Source organism: Vulpes lagopus, chromosome 10 (genome assembly GCF_018345385.1).
Source record: "Vulpes lagopus strain Blue_001 chromosome 10, ASM1834538v1, whole genome shotgun sequence".
NCBI classification, from domain to species: domain Eukaryota; kingdom Metazoa; phylum Chordata; class Mammalia; order Carnivora; family Canidae; genus Vulpes; species Vulpes lagopus.
In genome coordinates this window covers 1157883-1171177 of record NC_054833.1, presented here as the reverse complement: position 1 = coordinate 1171177, position 13295 = coordinate 1157883, and the positions used below count along the sequence as shown (strand labels likewise).

General features: G+C 41.9%; 2 non-coding genes across 2 annotated transcripts; both read right to left on the bottom strand.

Moving 5' to 3' along the window:
• Window positions 1-1097: 1097 nt before the first annotated feature.
• On the bottom strand, window positions 1098-1170 carry TRNAV-AAC. The gene has a single exon. It is a non-coding gene; the product is annotated as a tRNA-Val (tRNA).
• Window positions 1171-4485: 3315 nt separating this feature from the next.
• On the bottom strand, window positions 4486-4559 carry TRNAT-AGU. The gene has a single exon. It is a non-coding gene; the product is annotated as a tRNA-Thr (tRNA).
• Between the last annotated feature and the right edge of the window lie 8736 nt (window positions 4560-13295).

The window sequence follows — 13295 nt, the reverse complement described above, 5'->3', positions numbered from 1 at the left end:
CAACGTCTCTTCATTTCATCAGAGTAAATGCCAAAGGCCCCACTTAGGCTGCTGAGCTGCCCAAGATCTCTTTTCTCCCACTGTGCCCCTTGCTTACTCTGCTGCACTTGCTGTTGGCCTTCTTGTTCTTCATGGCATATATCAGGCACATTACTGTTTCAAGGACTTTGCACTGACTGTTCCCCCGCTGGGATATTCTTGCTTAGATAGATGTATGACCCAGCCCCTTACCTACTTCAGGTGTTTTCTCAAATATCAACGTATCAGGAAACCCAGTCTGAACATTATATCTAAGTCATACACTTCCCTCATTCCAGTGCTTCTCCTCATTCTTTGCTTTATTTTTCTCCATACTGCTCATGATCCTTTAACACACCATGTAACTTATTTATTTTGTGTGAAACCATGTGAATTATGGTTCAAATGCAAGTACTCCTGGCTCCACATTACATGCTATTCCTTAACATCTTTTTGGATATGTGTGTATTTTATTCAAATTACCCAAAGCCCTGATCTTCTCACAATTTCCATAAGTAAGGAGAAAGAATTCTTCCTCTATTCTGGGGAATATGAGTCCAACTAACAAAGGACAGTGTAGCAGGAGAAAAAGTTTACAAATATTGTCAATGTGTATATTTTTTATTTTAATTTTACATGCATGAAGTCTTCACAGAAAAGAAGTGAGAACCCAAAGAAGTTAGAATTGAAAGCTTTTAAATCATTTTAGTAAAGGGTGATACAAAGGGAAGTGGGTAGACAAAGAAAAGGAGAGTTTGGACTTGTAGGGGGAACATTTTATGGGAAGGTAAATATATGGGGAAACTAGTGGAAGCTGGGTTATTTTAGCAGGATTTGTTTCTCTGGTAGGAGAGCTGGGAGGCAACACCTTCACAACTGGGCAGGGATGCCCTGCTTTTCTGCAGAGAGCCCTTCCTGCTTGCTCTTCCTCAAATGCTCTCAGCTCAACATCATTCTTAAGCTAATGTGGCATATTTCAGGGCGGCAAATATTTGTGTTTGTTTTTATGTGTGAGACCCCAAAAGAAAGGACCAGTTCATGTCCTAAAGGAAACAAATACAGAAGCAAAAAGGACAACATGTTTCTGCCTGGCTTCAAACCAGGGGCCTTTCACGTGTTAGGCAAATGTGATAACCACTACACTACAGAAACCAGATATAAGATGAACATTTAGATAAAAGTAAATATGTCTTGATGCCCCATGTCTTTTTTTCCTGGAAGGATTTTTTTGATGAAGTTAAACTTCACCTTACCACAACACTACCTTACCAGTAGAAATGCATTCGCCAAATATATCTACCATAATGTTCAGAGAAGCCTGTTTAGGACAGCCGGAAAATTGGAGGCTACCCAGTGCCCTTGAAGGCCCTCTAGAGAAAATGACACCAGATCTAAGACTTCAAAGATTAATAGAGAACAATGGAAGTATAATGCAGAGAGTTAGAAAGGGGGCTTTGTCATTGGGAACTGAATGGAGTGGGCATGATGTTGGTAACAGCAGGATATCCAAGGATTTGAAGCAGGGCATGGAAATAAATCAGATTAAATGAGAATATGTGGGCCAGGTCAGAGAAAACATGGGATGTACCTTCCAAAGAGGGGAAGGTATATTTTAATCTGAATATGAGGAGAGGAGTTGGAGCCTAACCATTAATTTTGGAGTGTAGATGTCATCAGTGAAGATTTCTTTTTTTTTTTAAATCAAAGTGTAATTTACATAATTAAAATGTACTAATCTTAAGGACACAGATCAATGAAAAAAAAGTCACATCAACTCATTGATTCAATAAACTCAGCAAATGGCAGCCAGGATAACCATGAAGAAAATCATAACTACTCAAATTATATTGAAATGATTGAAAACCAAAGATTAAAAAAATCTTAACAGCAGCTGGAGGGAAAAGATAATACATTTTAGGTCAAACAAAGGTTAAATGGAATAATAAATATTAATTCAAAGAAAAGCAGAAAAAAAGGAACAAAAAGGTGGGATAAATGGAAAACAAGTAACTTGATGATGAACTTAAATCCAAATATCAATAATTGCATTAATGTAAATGAAATATATACATAATTAAAAGGCAGAGATTGGCAGGCTAAATAGTAAAATAAAACAAAGAAAAACAGGAGTCAATGGTACCCTGCTTACAGGAGACACATAAGAGGATTAAAGATGACAGGTTGTAAGTAGTATGGTAAGGGAAGATATACCTTGAAAACACCAACCATTAGAAAGCTGGTGTGGATATATCAATATCAGACAGAATAGACCCCAAGGTAAAAAGACCAAAGATAAAGAAAAACATTCAATAACTATAAAATGATTAATTCACCAAGAATTATTAATTTTTATGAAACAAAACTGAGAAAATCAAACAAGAAATAGAACAACCACAACTATGGTTGGTGATTTTAAAGGCCCATTTGAGTAGCTGATGAGAAGCTGAAAGAAAAGGGGAAATAAGTTGGATACAGAAGATTTGAACCATAGCTAGTAATTAATCAACTTAACCTAGTTAGCACTTATACGACACTACGTAACTAATGCAGAATACACATTATTTTCAAGTTCACATGAAAAGTTCACCAAAACAGAACCATCAAGCAAGTCTCAAAACTTTTTAAAGGATTAAAATAATTTAAAAAATATTTTCTGATAACAGAATTAAACTAGAAGTCAATAACAAAAAGATAAATAGAAAATTCTCAGATATAGGGAAACTTCAGCATCACACTTCTAACTAACCCACAAATCAAATTAAAAGTATAATCGAAACTAGAAAATATTCTAACTAAAAGAATGAAAGGACAACATGCAACTAGAACAGTGCTTAGAGGGAAATATGTATGGTTAGATGTATATGTTAGGAAAAGAAAGAGAAGGTTAAAAACTGGGAAATTTTAAGGAGGAAAAGATGTTTTATATTTTAAGCCATAAACTTCGCTGTATTGAGAATGCTTTGATGGCCAATTTTGAAGACAAGGGAACTAGAGGAGGCTCTTATAGGTTATGGACAAGAAGAGATATTGAAGACCCAACTAGGGACCAATAGAAGGATAGAAGGGAAAGACATCTTACACATGTTGAAGGCAAAGTCAACAAGGCTTCCCAAGGTGGGAAGAATCAAGGTTAACCACAGGTTTCCAACGGGACTGATGTCAGTTGAATTTCTGGTGCATTGTGTTGGTGGTGTCTCTATGAAATCCAAGTGGAAATGGAAATATGAGTTTGAAGCTATGGAGAGATCTGTCTTACATGTGGATATTTAGGGAGATCAGCTCCAGCCAGGCAGCCAAGATGTTTAGAGTTGAAGAAATTCTGAAGGATGAAGGATCAATTCCAGAGACTCTACAATGACTCAAGATGTGAACATCAGCCCTAGAAAGCCAAGACACTTGAGATTCTTTCAGTTGCAATCATGGCGTAGGTATAAGACTCGAGAACTTAAAACTGAACCATCTGAGAGTGTTCGATACTCCTGAGTTTGGTGCACTGTTCATGTGGAATTGTAGACACAGACTCAGCACTAAGCAATCCCAATACAGAGGAGAAGTGTGGTAACAGGTAACAGGGACAGATGAATCCAGATGATCTCAGCTGCGTCTGCAAAGTAGTTATCCACAGTGTGGTCATCACCAAATTCATTTCATACCTAAAGTTTCCTGGTTAGACACCACGTGGATATATTTCCTAATCACTTTTCTTTCCCTGACATTTCTCATCGTCACCATACTTTACCTTTCACTTTTTAATGCACATTTCATTCAAATGAATTCACCAAACTACCCAGGGCCCAACTTAACCAATGAATAGCTGGACGTGAAGAAGAAAGAACTACAAAGCTGGCCTAAAGGGGAGGCAATTTGAATAAAAAATAACTTATGTCTGGAAAGAAATAGTATTTCAATTAGAGAACTCCCTTCAGCAAAGGCAAAACTGAATGTCCAGGACATGGTTAAAATTGTCTTATAGAGTAGTCACTTTTTGTCATTTAGTACTGTTAACTACGCAACTCTTCCTGAGTTACATGATGTCATCCATTAGATTCAAGGCCACTTTAAGGAGTTTTTAAAAATATTAGTCTTCTAACACTTCTGCATTCTCAGATGCTCAGCAATTGACAAAGTTATTAATCCCTTCTTAGTAATCAGTGATTTCTTGGTAATGCAAAGAATATCTGAAAGGGCATGTTATCAAAGTGGTTGAATCTCTATGTTACCTGATCTCAAAAGCTAGGGCTAAGGGGCAAACCTCAGCTGGGTTGGCTATAGTCTCACCCACTGCAAATATCAGGTTTAGGACAAATACCCTGAGTCCTTAAATCACTCTTGGTATAGGTATTGGGAATGCTTCTCCAAAGGCCCTGAATATCACAAGATTCATCCTAAGTTCAAGTTGGTTCCTATTCACCCAAAGAAAGTACAGGGGTTTAAAAAAAATCACAAAAGCTAAGAAGAAAGTAGAACAGGCCCCACTGGGATTTGAACCCAGGATCTCCTGTTTACTAGACAGGCGCTTTAACCAGCTAAGCCACGGAGCCAGACACAATAACTTTCCTACTTGTATCTTCTTTGAGTATGATTTCATACCCATCAACTATAATGAGCTTAGTAACTAACTCACTAGATGTTTCAAAACAAAAAAGAATAGACATGCTTTGATCAAAACCAAAGAAGGATGTTCTTTTGGGAGGATGAACATAGGGACTGGATTGAGATGACTGTCCGTCCCTTCTTGGATCAGTGTTTCAATGTGAAACCACTAAACTCAAAGCTATAAACTCTGGTGGCAGGGACAGAGACCTTTTTTGAACCCAAAAGGACAAATGAATTGACTTTCTACTAACCATCATTTTGTTTTAATGACACCTGTTCTCTCTGCTATTAGTGTGGAAAAGGATACGTTACTGGTCAAAGATGAGCACGTCTGATACATGATTGCCAAAAGAACTGTGAGGACATGTTTGCAACTGTCATATGGTGCTCCCGATGCTGTCGCTCATTTCTCAACCTCAGAAATGTTGACTGCCAATGGCTCACAACTGGGTTGGTGTCTGGAAACTGTCCTCAACAGAAGAGGCACCTTGTTCAAATTTAAACCCACTACTGGGGGTGCTCAAATTCAAGACTGGTTGATGGAAGAAAATAAAGGCCTCCCTCTCCTATTTGTTTCAACGCAGGACATTTCTGAAGGGCCATTCCAGGCTCAAATATCCCTGAGATCAGCTTGAGGCTTCTGTTAAACCACATCAACCTCAACTTCTGCCTCCTTCTAAGGTGGCTTCCCTTACCCTTTCCTATTTGTTGATTCTAGGAGCATTCCCAATAAAATTGCACACAAGATCATCTCCCTGTTTCCCAGGGAACTGACCTGTGACAAAAGGCAAGTGACTGATGCCTACTTCCATCTCCAAGGGTCAAAGTAAGTCTGAATGTGGCCCAGACTCCCAAATCACTTACCATAGCTGGTGCCCTGGTAAAACAAGAGCGATAGTAATTTTAATATTCTACCTTATGAACTTACAGAATTTTCACCACAGAACCATCAAAACAAAAACAAAAACAAAAACAACAAAAACCCCGCAAACCCCAAAAGCATGAAGATACTTACTGGTTGGTTCAATCCATGTGTAAAGTTAGTTAAAACGTGCTAACGGACCAGAAGAATAATTTATGGTATTAAAAGCAAATGCCTGAAATGGGAGGTCAGAAACTAAATGGCAATTTTAGCTAGTCAAAGAATATGTTTTTCTAGGGAATAAACAATGTGCATATCAAGTACTAAACATCTTAGGGACTCCAGTGCGTATCCCAAGAAGACCGGATAATACGCAGATGCATGTGCACGCATGTACTTGCACAGGGAGGGAAAAGGCTTTTAGAGTGTGCACAAACCGATCATTTCCTGAGAATACCCGTAGCCCTAACTGAGGAAGAGGCGTGGGGGGACGCGAGGAGAGGCAGGAGCTGGCAAGGAGAGCCGAGCCGAGCCGACTTGGCGGCGGGCCCGTCACCTGCTGCAGAGCGCGCGCGTCCCGCCGGGTATCCTGCCCGCCCCGGGCCTCGCCTCCTCCTCTCTCAGTCCCCGCGATTCTCCGAGGCCAGACCACGTCATACTCCCTGCCTCCCACATACCTCGTCACGGTTCTGGGTGGCAGGGGGCTCCCGACCCGGTCAGCGGCTCCTCCGACGCGGCCCGGCGGTCCTGGTGTCCCCGCCGGCGCCGGCTCCGCACTCGGGCGCCACCACGCGTCCGGTGAGCTGCACTGCAGCTCCAGGCCTGCGGCTTTCCGCGGCGGCCTCCTGGGGTGGGGGACGTGGGGGACGTGGGGGGGCGGCTGCAGGGTCCCGGGTTCCCAGCGTCCGGGCAGAGCTGACCTGCCGCAAGCCGTCCCCAGGAGCAGGACTGGATCTTCTCAGGTTTTCCCGGAAGAAACATGACACCTTGAGGCAGAATGTGGAATGCTTCCATCCTCTTCCCCACCTACCCCCAGAGGGGAAGGACGTGGAGAGTACACTCTTCCCTTTTTCTCAAGAGAAACGTCAAGAAAGCAATGCTCTTTCAGTGCCATTAACAAAATTCCTCCCGTGTCCTAGCCGGTTCGCTCAGTTGGTTAGAGCATGTTGCCACTAGCCCCAGGATTGTGGGTTCAATTCCCCGAGCCAGGCTACTCTTGATTTTGCCCTATTCCAGGACGGAAATGGTAGGTGTGGGGTTGGGAGTGTACAAGGACCCACACACCTGTCTGTTGTGGGTCCTGCCCCTCAGGTGGACTCCCGGTGTGTACATATGTATATATGTATATTGATTATTATTCTTTTTCACACAAAAGATGCATAAGTATTTACTCATTGTTTTGCACTTGCACTTTCTCTTAGTATATCTTGAGTATTTCTGATTGCAATTTCTACTTTGTATACCGTTAAAATTAAAGCTTATTTTCAAATGAGTTGGTCCTGCCAGCCAGGAGTTGAACCTGGAAATTTCTCAACATTGTACAAAGCGCAGGCTTTTCCAACTCAGGAAAGAAGGTAGTGGAAATAATATCCTTAATTTTCTCTAATGTGAACAAAGCACTTTTTTTCTTAAGCCATATCACATTTAGAGGCTTGAATATGGACTCCCAAACTGCTCATGATTAAAGGAAATTATGTACAATTTTAACAAAGATTTCTTTCTTTGTGGAAAAAGCTTTTAATTTTGCTCATTACTGGGTCCCTATGTGTACCTAGTTAAATGTTGGGGTTTTTCCTCCTGTGGATCTGTCTCGTGTAAATTTGATTGTTAGATCAGCTAGAAGAAACTTGAAGGGTAAAGGAAATTCTTCCTCTCCATCATTAGAGCAACTGCAAAGGCCTAAAACCAAGTGAACTTGCAATACTGTGAAGATAAATGACCAGTGTGGCTGGAGGAAGCTGGCAAGGAAAAGGTGTTGTGCTCTGGCCTCCCCTGGCCATTCCAGTCTATAAACAATCTCTAGCTTCCAGTGGTCCAGCTGAAAATTCTGCTTCTGTTAGGTAGGTTGGCTGATTGTGGGCTTTGCCATTAAGAAATAAGGAAGAAGATGGTGAAGAGTTGCAGAATGTGCCAGCCCCAAATATGCCACTTTGGCACAATGATCATTTTGAGCTCAACGCTTTGGAAAAGCAGTAGAGAGAAGAAAAACAGTCCGGACTTTCTTCTTATTTTTAAAAGTAGGAGATAGAATTCCCATGTGAAAGAAGTCTTCCTTATACTAGGAGAAGAGTCACATTCTTATTCTCAAGGATAGGAAGTTGAGGATCAGAAAAATCTGTACAAACAAACCTAGTTAACACTTATATTCCTAGTAACTTCACCAGATTAACTACCCTACCCCCAGCCCCATCGCTTCATCACATTTTCCTGATTTTACTGCTCTTTGTCCAGTTTAGTTGCATGTGCAACTCTGCTTCTTTGGGTCATTTACTTATGTGGGCTCCCCTGTTACATCAAACATGGTAAATAAAATTGCATGTTTTGCTTTTAATTCGTCTTATGTTACAGGGGCCCACCTCGAGAACTCAGAAAGGTAGAAGGAAAGATTATTTTTGCTCCTCTTCGCTGGTGTGAGAGACTGGGGTTTTCTGATGTGTGCATTCTTGAAATTCCGTGGGAAGCACAATTCAGACTGTGGAAAACTTCAAGTTTCTTCTACAAATAAAAGGACAGAGAAACTATAGATTCAAAGAACTTAAGAGACATATATGTCCAAAGACTTGTTTTTTAAAAAGTGTATGTGTAATTTATATATATGTGCTTTTTATAATATATTCTATCGTATACAGATTATAATATTTATATATAATTATAGAACACATTTATAAAATATATAAAACAAGTGGCAAAATTTGAACAGTAATTGAATACTTGACCTTATTTTTTAGATGTGATCATTGTATTGTGATTATGTTTTTTTAAGAGTCCTTATCTTTTATTTTTATTTATTTTATTTTAATTTCTTCCTTATATTTTAAAGATACATACTTAAGCATTAGTCTTGCGCCAGTTATACGGAGCCTGAGGCAAAAGGAAAAATCAGTAATACTGATTCCCTGTGAAAGACTTTGATACTGTATTCATTACGGATCTTTTGCATTGATTTTTATTTTTAAAAACTATCGTTTTAAAATATTATCTCGTTTGCTAAGCTTTTTGGTAAGGCTTCTAAGTTTTGTGCCTGAGGCAAGTGCTCACTTGCCTTACCCTAGCACTGGCCGTGCTAAAGTCAAGGATGATTCACGACTTCTCAGTGAATGAATGAGGCGAAGGAGGGCTAGGGTTATAGATGAATGAAACTGCTCTGAGTTGGAAATTATTCAAACTGTTGGATGTGGTTAGCGATTCCTTGTACACTGTGTATTTGTATGCATGCATCTCTGTCAAAGCCGGACCCCTCCCAGCTCATCTCCAAGGCCGCTGGTGGAGAGCGCCGGTGGAGCGGTCACCTAGAGAACCAATCCGAGGCTCAGAAACCTCCCAAGCTCCTAGAGCGGACCGGAAATGACGCCGCAGAGGGGACTCCTCCCCCTCCCCCCGCGCGGGCCTAGGCAGGCAGGCTTCCTGGGCCGCAGCTCCAATGGGCTGGGTGGGACGGCGTCTCCCGCTGTCCGGAGGCCCAGGCCCCCGGCTGCAGGCTAGGAGGCGGCTCGGCGCGGCCAGACTTCGGAGCCTGCAGCCCGACGGAGGCGGGACGTGGGAGACGTGTCCGGAAACGTACGTCTGCGGCGAGCGCAGTGCCCGCCGCGCGGGCGCTGGCTCCCGAGGCGCCGGGCGGAGGCGGGGGCGGAGGCGGAGGCGGAGGCGGAGGCGGCGGCGGGGGCGGCAGTCGCGTCTGGCCTGCTTCGGGAGGGAACCGGGTGGATGCGAGGGCGGGAAGACGCCTCGGGCCCGGGCGCGTTTGGCACGGCCTGGCCTTGCGGGCGGTGGTCGGCCCCTGGTGGTGCCCATGCTGGCTTGGGTGAGGGGGCACGACGGGCGGAGGGGTTCGGGGGCCAGAGTCCACTGCTCAGGATAACCGCAGCTTCTGGAGCCCGTTCCCGGGAAGGCACACGCGTGGGGGCCCTGTGCGGTGCGCCGGCGATTCTGGGCAGCAGGTAGGTAGGAGAGGGGTCCTGTCGCGGGCCGGGGTAGGGGGGCAGGCGGCCTTCGGAGGTCGTCGGACGCGAGCGGCGCGTGTACCTCAGCAGGCTGCCTCTCCCTCAGAACCACGTGGACAATACAGAGGTTCGGCGGAGTTGGTGTGCAGGTGACGTCAGACCCCAGACGTGCGGTTCCTTCTCGCCCTAGGCCCCCAGCCCCGTCACCCCTCTCCGTTCTCCTCGCCCTCCTCTCTTCCCCCTCCTCTCCCTTCTCCTCCTCTCCCTCTTTGTTCTGTCTGTTGCAATAGAACAACACACGTGGAGGAATTCTGTGCCAGCTACTACTACACAGCTTTACAGATGTTTTGTTGTATTGTGTAAACTTGGGGCTCAGAGAGTTTAACTTGGTAAATAGTCCAGGGTCACATAGCAGTAAGTAGCAGAACCAAGGGCTTGAATTCGCATTTGATTGACATCAGAGCCTGTATCTTTTTTTGAGCCAGTAGGGATGCTTCTTCTGTAGCCTCTCATTTTTTGAAATGCCTTTATTTACTTATATATTTACCTTTTAAAAAAACATAATATATTCATGTGGTTCAAAATCAAAATACTAAGGAAGGTACCCAGTAAAGTCTCACTCCTACCTGACCTCCCACCCTCGCTCTTCCCTTCCCACCACAGCACACAGGTAACCATTTTTGATAGTGTGCTTAGCTGGGTTTCCAGAATTTCTTGGTGAAAATACAAGCAAATACAAATCTATGTTCTGATTTTCACTTTTTCTTATATGTTAGGTGGCATCTTACACTTACCTTTTTACACTTTATTCTGTATCATAAGAAATTTCCATCTTGGTATAATAGCTTGTGTATTTATGAATAAACTATTATGATAATAAAATAAGTATGTATTTTGGTCTTTATGCATGGTTCTTGGCTCATAGCTCCCAAAATCTTTATAATTTCCTAAGAGACTAGAGTAAGAGGGGCATCTTTTGTTGTAATATTTGCTGTTTACGTTTTGGTTCCTGGAGTAACTTTAGAGTGATAAATGTGAAAAGAGTATCTTGTTATTCATTACAAACCCCTTTCAACCACATCGGAGTTTATGTTAATAAAGTGATTTTTGGGGGGAAAGCTCTAAAAAGTAGAGTTAGGAACCAATTTTGAGGATTGGAACTTACAGCTTTACCCCTGACCTCCAACAAGGGGAGAGGGGCTGGACGTTGAATTAATCACCAGTGGCCAAAGTCTACAGGCTGATGCTGTATATTTTCTATCCAAATCCCTTTCTTCTTTGGTGTCTTCCACCATAATAGCTAGAGAGCCAAAAATTCTTCCTTTCCCTGACTCCCTTATAGTTGGAGTGGCTGGCATGTGACCTGGGTCTGACGAGATTCAAGTGAAAATCACTTGTGAGGGGCTTCTAGAAACCTGTTTCTAAAGGAAGTGACTTCTCTAAAAATAATAAATTATTAAATAAAGCTTTTATAAAAAGTCCAGGGTGTCTTGGCTAGCATGCCCCGTCAGTCCTTACCCTGAACTTTCTTCTCTCCTAGCTGGAATGCAGACAAGATTCCTGTTATGCGTCTGTGGTGATGAAAGCTGCAGGACAAAGACAGTTAAGCAAGAAGACAGGAGGTGCCTGGGAGCTTCATGACATTCTTGAACAGCGGGGCAGCCCTGGATGCTTTACCTCAGGACCTCTTCTTTTTTTTTTTTTTTTTTTTTTAATTTTTTTTATTTATTTATGATAGTCACAGAGAGAGAGAGAGAGAGGCAGAGACATAGGCAGAGGGAGAAGCAGGCTCCATGCACCGGGAGCCCGACGTGGGATTCGATCCCAGGTCTCCAGGATCGCACCCTGAGCCAAAGGCAGGTGCCAAACCGCTGCGCCACCCAGGGATCCCCTCAGGACCTCTTCTTAAGTGACATGCTCACTCCTTTCTGTGTAACCCACTGGAGTAGACTTTTCTGTTAGGGAAAGTCCTATCCTGACTGATGATATCTGCTGGTAAACATCAGCGTCTGTTCTGTGCCAGTGCAGTTCTAACCACTTGATGTATTAACCCTTAAGTCCTCATAATGACCTTATGAGATAGACCAAAAGTTCTTAAAACTGTGGTCCCTGAGCCAACAGCATGAGCATTACCTGGAATCTTGTTGGAAGGGCAAATTTGGGTTCCTGGCCTCAGACCTGAATCAGAAACTCTGGGAGTAGGGACCCAGCAGTCTGTTTTAAGAACCCTTCCAGGTGATTCTGATGTATACTGAATTTGATAGGTTGATCTCTGTAGACTGGGTACTGTCCCCATTTTACAGGTAAGTAGACTGAATTTAAGTCATCCAAAGTCCTACAACCAGTAAGATGAACTACTGATTCTGTGTCTATAATGACTGCATTACATCACATGTTGAGAACTACGCTAGAGAAGTGGTCTCCAAAATTTGAAGGCATATGCTTTTGAAAAATAATGTATCTCTCTGCATGTTTCTAGATTGGCATATAAAATCTTACATTATAAGTTTAAACAATGGTACAGAATGTGATTTCCTATATGTTACAAATTGTGACAGTTAAAAATATGTTCTATCCCTTCTCTATCCAGTGGAATCTAAGTACCATACTGATTAGAATTTTAAAAAACATAATTTCCTCCAACATTTGAAATTTTACATCCTCTTTTCTACCTGAACTTGCATTTTCATTCCCCTACCCCACAAAAATAAATTCTCTGTAACATGGCTGTTTTTGGTCTATTCTGTCATATTTTTCTGCAACAAAGAAGTCTAAACATTAAATTTCATTTTTTTTTAAGTTCCAGGGACTGAAACAGGTTTAAGAGTGAATTTGTTTTCTGTATTAAGTTATTATAATTTTTGTTAGTTAAAATCAAATCATTGTGAATGTATTATGTATTTTGATAAGTTAGCAGATAAACATATCGAATTACAAATGCATCTCTTAATGGGATGGATGTGACTAAGATTTTCTAATTCATGTATCTGTGGATAAATATTCCTTATTGCAAGAAAGAGACAAGTTCAACATCAATATTTGTATTTTCATTATAGATATGAGAGATTATATTAGTTTACAGAGATAGAAAGGAGTTCAAGGATTTTTGAAATAAGAATGCAATTCTAATTTTTCAGACTCCTGTATTACATGCCAAAATCACAAGTATGTATTACAAAATTTGTTAATCTCTTGTTGACAACTGAGTTAGGCATTCTTTTTGTTGAAAGTAAATGTAATAGAAAGCCCCTGAGGTGCAGAAGGCCATTCACTTGCTCACTGACATTATTTTAGATCCCTTTGAGGAGGCTTTGTGTCTTGGGGCAATACAAAGGGTGTGACTTGGGATAGTTGAGAGTTAACTCCTCATAGTCAGGGAGAGGGATTATGACAAAAGGGTAAGTGGGAAAGCAGACAGTTTGAGGCAGATCAGTCATAACTAATGAGTCTACGTGGAAGCTCAAGATCAGCAAGTGGATTCCCTTTAAAGTATATCCATGTATTCCCAGGAATGCACATACCTCATTTTGAAAACTAAAGGATATTAGGAGATATCCCTTAGAATCATCATCATGTTCTACAAAATTCAAATAAATAGATTACTTCAGTTTAAGTTTCTTACTTGAAAAGTGGGTATATCTGCAAGGAATGTGGAGCTA